Below are 6190 nucleotides of genomic sequence, written 5' to 3' on the forward strand. Positions count from 1 at the left end.
CGGTCGAGGACGCCAAGCGTAACAATACGAAAGGACGCCACTTCAATCGCGTGCCTGCCTGCATTCCACTAGGTTGTGTGCTGAGACGTTGCTGAAATTCCTTGCCATTTTCGCTAATTTACAATGGCTCCTAAACGCCAAAGTACTTCCTCCGATGATAGTTCATCCAAGAAGAGGAAGGTCATCACGATGGAGGTCAAATATGACGTGATAAAGCGTTCGGAGAAGGGAGAAACTAACACCGAAATAGGCCGTTCTTTAGGCTTGAGCAGGACCACGGTGGTAACCATTGTGAAGGATAAGGAACGTATTCTGAAGCACGTTAAGGATGCTGCACCGATGAAGTCAACGGTGATAAACGAGAAGCAACGTAGCCAGAGCATTGTTGAAATGGAGAAATTGCTCATGATCTGGCTGGAGGACCAGAACCAGCGACGTGTTCCGGTGAGCTTAAGTGTGATCCAGGAGAAGGCTAGAGCGCTGCATGAGGCAGTAGTGAAAAAGTTTGGCGAAGGCAGTGCTGGTGGTGAATTTTCCGCGAGTAGAGGTTGGTTTAACCGTTTTAAGGCTCGTGCAAATTTGCATAATGTGAAGCTGCAAGGTGAAGCTGCTAGTGCTGATAGCGAAGCAGCAGAAAGTTTTCCAGGTGGTTTGGCTGAGATAATTAAGGATGGTGGTACACGGCTGACCAAGTCTTTCAATGTGGATGAGACTGGATTATTTTGGTAAAAGAATGCCAAATCGAACGTACCTTTCCAAGGAGGAGAAGTCAGCACCTGGCCATAAAGCTGGAAAGGAGCGACTGACTTTGCTGTTTGGGGCCAATGCAAGTGGTGATTTGAAACTGAAGCCCTTGCTGGTGTATTTGGCCGAGAATCCCAGGGCTTTCAAGGGCATTTTCAAGAGTCAACTCCCTGTGATTGGAAATCTAACAAGAAGGCGTGGTTACCTTATGGTCTTCGAAGATTGGTTCAATGACCATTTCGTGCCAGCAGTGGAGCGGTATTTGACTTCGAAGGGTCTGCCTTTTAAGGCCCTCTTAGTCCTGGACAATGCCCCTGTCAACCCTTCAAATTTGAGCGACATGCATCCTAATGTGAAGGTGGTGTACCTCCCACCCAATACCACATCGCTGATACAGCCAATGGACCAGGGAGTAATAGCAAATTTCAAGGCTTACTACCTTAGAAGGACCATACGTTTTGCTTTGAGGGCCATAGAAGCTAACAAGGAGTTGACACTGAAGCAATTCTGGAAGGGCTACAACATTGCAGATGCAGTGAAGAACATTGCAAGTGCTTGGGACGAGGTGAAGACGACCACTTAAATGGGGCCTGGAGGAAACTGTGTCCACAGTTTGTGCACAGTTTTGAAGGCTTTGACCAGGCAGAAGACGTCGAGACTGTGACGAGGAAGATCGTAGGGCTAAGCAAGAGGCTGCAACTAGATCTTGAACCTGATGATGTAACAGAGCTGCTGGCTTCCCATGGAGAGGAATTGTCTGCAGAGGACTTACTAGAACTTGAACAACAAATGATTGAGGAAGAGGAGGCGGCACCAGAGCCAAAACCCAGGTCATTAACTGTGAAAGGCTTGTCAGAGGGTTTTACTCATCTGGAGAGAGCCTTGGCTTCTTTTGAGGCAGAAGACCCTAACGTTTCTAGGTTTGACAAATCAAGAGAGGAATCATGGATGTGGTGACTTCTACAAGGAGACCCTGAAGGAGAAGCAGACGAAGAGAAGTGTGCAGTCCAGGCTTGACACTTTCTTTCACAAGTCTCCAGTACCACCACCTCCCACTCCTAGTCCTGGTAAGGAATTCTGAACTGTTTTACTAATTTATGTGTTTACATAGTGTACATATTAAAATGTGTTAATTTTTAATGTAACAACTAAATGTAAGAGTAAATTGTAACTTCATTAATTTTCATCATTTGTAATTTTATTGCAGAAGTGGTGACAGTTCCAGATCCCCCTGTACTACCTGTGACAGTTCCAGATCTCCCTGTACTACCTGTGACAGTTCCAGATCTCCCTGTACTACCTGTGACAGTTCCAGATCTCCCTGTACTACCTGTGACAGTTCCAGATCCCCCTGTACCTGGACCCTCTGTATCAGCCCGCCCACCTGCACGTGTACAATCAGGTAAGCAATTTCATTTTTCTCATTTTCATGTTGGAAATTGTTTACACCCTACATACATACGTACACTAACTTACATAGTGGTACAATGTGTTTGATGTTGCATAACCTTATTATTTTTTTTTTTTTTCCATTTCAGACCCCTTTGATAGTGACAGTGACCCAGATGACCCTGAGCCTTTCCATGGTTTTGATGCCTCGCCCTATACATCAGGTAAGGAATCCTTAACAAATTTGTATAAAATGTTTTATAAATTGCTAATAGAAATTTTATTAAAAGTGTACATATGCTACAATTACATCCACCTTATAATATATTTATGTACCCTATCATTCTTTCCAGATGTAGATGTTCCCTCATCAGTTGATACAAGTATCACCTCCCCAGAGCCCAAATCAGTTGATACGAGTAGTATCACTCTCCCATTCCTTCAGGTAAAGAATTCTTTCATTTTTTATATTGAACATACGTATTACACACTACATATGTCAAACAGTAATAACATGTGCAGTAGTTACAGTAGTAGTAACTATCATTTTATATATTTTTTATCATTCCAGACTCCCAAGCACCTGCCCATCCCACTCCATAGCCCAGCCACCCACTCTCATGTACCATATGACCATCCCAGTAAGCAAGCCAACCACTAGAATTTGGTAAGGACATTTTTTTTTATTAATGTTTTAATATTACATATGTAATAACCATGTTATGTATGTAACATACATACTATAATCATATGTACTATTACATTATCATTCCAGATTGGCATGCACCTGTGACTTACATAAACCAGACCTCTACATAGCCTACATGTCTTCATTTTGCTGGAGGTAAGGAATTCTCAGTTGTGTTTAATGTTTGCATACGTACAATAAATTTTGTACACCTAAGTGGTTACATACTGTCCTTTAATATTAATTCTTCATTCCAGACTGCCCATCATCCTAGCCTGTTATCTGTGATAAAGCACACTGAAGTTAGGTTTGGAATGCATCCTTATCATGAATGCTCTACACCTCCACCTCCATCTCCCACAACCTAGGTAACAGCTTTGAGACTCACTAAAAGTTGGTAAGTTATGTAAGGAATTTCTAAATTAAGTTTTATACTACATGTTATATGTGATATTAAACCACTGTATGGTGCATATTACTGTATGTAACTTACTATGCATAGAGTACTTACTGACAAAATTATTTTTTGTACATTCCAGAACCCCCTGAATGATGTAGGCTATGGGGCCACATAAGACTTTGTCCATCCAGGGTTACGATGAATGCAAAATTTAAACTAAAGGTAAGGAATTAATTAAACATTTTATCCCCTCCCCTCCTTCCTCCAATTTTAACTAAGTTGTTTTATACATGTTATATATGTGATATTAAACCACTGTATGGTGCATATTACTGTATGTAACTTACTATGCATAGAGTACTTACTGACATACTAATTATTTTTTGTACATTCCAGAACCCCTGAATGATGTAGTATGGGCGGGGCCACATAAGACTTTGTGCATCCAGGGTTACATAGCAGGACAACTTTAAACTAAAAGTAAGGAATTAATTCACATACATTAACTTTTTTACTCTTGATATAACTCAAAGTAAGGAATTATAAACTAAAAGTAAGGAATTAATTAACATACATTAACTCTTTTACTCTTGATATCTATAATTTACATATTGTATTCAGGACTTTGTGTAGTATTTTGTACTAATTGTGTTATACTTTTACCTTCCAGAGCTACCAGACTGGGATTTTAGTGTACTCCAGGATCTAACAAATACATACGTACTACTACGAAGTGTGCAATGCATAATATATGTAGTGTATAGTGTTTAGTGTATACCCTAAGGATTAAGTGTAGTACATTGTGCTTTTTAGTGTCACAAGAGTTTAATAAAGAATTATACCTTCAAGAACCATCCTTTGCCATTGGAATAACCACACTACACATCATGTAATCTAATTGCATGTCACACAGGTAAGGTCTCTAACTTTTTCTTAGTTTAAGGCATATTTCCAAGTGTCGTTCCGGCTTACGACGATTTTCGGCTTACGACGCGCCTCAAGAACGGAACCCCCGTCGTAACCCGGGGACTGCCTGTATATATATATATAATATATATATATATATATATATATGTGTGTGTGTGTGTGTGTGTGTATGTATATATATATTTATGTTAAAAGCAGTTGCTTTAGTGGCATCAATAAGTTTCTTGCAGGTATCTTCATACCGACGAAGTTTTTTCCGATTCTCGTTCGTCAATTTCTGGTGAAAAATACGCAGACTTCCTTCTTCCATTTATTGAATTTAGTCACGACAGCTGTTTCGCCTTATGGCATTATCAATCTGACCTTTCGACCTATTTATTTCATCGTGTGGGAGGTATGACCTTGAGGTATGGGTACTGGTTAGTCTAGGGATTAACAGCTTAAGGGCGTTGTTTTAGATACAAAGAACATAAGGACATATGTACTGTGACAATAAGAGTGAAAGTTTAAACAGTGGTTAAATAAATATTCAAAATACAATGCCATGTGCTAGAGTTTCCTTAAATGTATGTTTAAAATTTAATATGTTACATGTTGGTTTTAGATAAAAATTACAAAATTACATACAGGAATGAAAATGAATATAGAAATCTAAATACAGGAATACAAATATATGTACATATTTTATAGCATGCATAAAGGTACAAGAGATAATTTCTGTTTATACATAAATGTGTATGATTTAAATTTGAGTGAGAGAGCGTGTGTGTGTGTGTGTGTGTGTGTGTGTGTGTGTGTATGTCCAAAATGGTCTACGTTGGTTAACGGTTGCTGATTCGTGTTGGGCGGGGTCTCAGCGACCTGAGTAAGGATGTTACTTGACTTTCGCTGACCGCTGGGTCTCTTCTCATGTCTTCCAAGGGGCGCGATGTTCTCGGTGGATTGGGGCGCGCTGTCTGGTCCCTGTTGGCTTGCGTATTCCTTCTCCTTCTGGAGGGGAGTATATGGTCCGATTCTTGTTGGACGTTCAAGGTCGGCTTCTGAATAGCGATGCTCACTGCTTCCGTTATTAAGAGGCGACCGCAGTTGTCTTCTCTGTGCACGACCTGGGTGCCTTCTATGAGCTCTTGTAGAGATGGCTTCCTGTCGTGAACATCTATGAAATGTTGATGGATGGCCCCTTGATTTCTATGAGCCAGCAGACGTCTCCGAAGGGTCGTTGTAGTGTGCCCGATGTAGTTTTGGCTGTGAGGTTTACACACCTCCTCTGGACAGGTAAATTTGTAAACTACATTCGTGCACATCTCCTTCGGTCCCCCCGGAGCGGTGCTGTTCTTCATTATTAAGGCTGCTACAAGGTTGGGCTTACTATATATCCTGAGGCTTATTTTATGGTAAGGCTTTTGGGGTTACGCCTCTGTTTATTATCCCGCGTAGTGTGCAGCAATCCTCCTTGTATGCAGACCCATAATGTACACGATGGTAAATAATCAAGTTCTCCTCGTTTTTCGCCATCGTGTTGGGTTGGTAAAATTCGTCTATTTTCTTTTTTATTGCTGCTTCGATAATTTGATCTGCACAGCCATTGTTTGTCAGCAGTTGGCGAATTCGGTCGAGTTCGTTATGTATATCTTTCCATGATGAGCTGTGTGTGAAGGCTCCGTTGACATATGCACTCACGACAGACTTTTTATATGCGTCCGGGCACTCCCCGCGAGCGTTCAAGCAATGGCCAGCGTTCGTTGCTTTCGTATAAACAGTCGTCTTAAACTGTCCTTCTTGTTGTTTTACCAGGACATCAAGAAATGGCAAAGTCTTCTGCTGGCTGTGCTCTGTGGTGAAGTTGAGCACTGAGTTTCTTTTCAGAGCATCTGATGCCACTAAAGCAATTGCTTTTAACGAAAATTGTATTAGAGAAAAACTATGCCCTAAAAGTATATATATATATATATTATATATATATATATATATATATATATATATATATATATATATAGTATATATAGATATATAGATATATAATATATATATATATATATATA

General features: G+C 40.2%; 1 protein-coding gene and 1 long non-coding RNA gene across 3 annotated transcripts in view; both read left to right on the forward strand.

Annotated features, from left to right (window-relative positions):
* Positions 1-6190, forward strand: part of LOC135223699 (peptidyl-tRNA hydrolase 2, mitochondrial-like) — a 137511-nt gene that overhangs the window by 20059 nt on the left and 111262 nt on the right. The window lies entirely within an intron of this gene.
* On the forward strand, positions 1905-2578 carry LOC135223698 (uncharacterized). The gene is made up of 3 exons (XR_010316570.1): positions 1905-2146; positions 2283-2357; positions 2487-2578. It is a non-coding gene; the product is annotated as an uncharacterized LOC135223698 (long non-coding RNA).

This window comes from Macrobrachium nipponense, chromosome 10 (assembly GCF_015104395.2).
Source record: "Macrobrachium nipponense isolate FS-2020 chromosome 10, ASM1510439v2, whole genome shotgun sequence".
Classification (NCBI taxonomy): Eukaryota; Metazoa; Arthropoda; class Malacostraca; order Decapoda; family Palaemonidae; genus Macrobrachium; species Macrobrachium nipponense.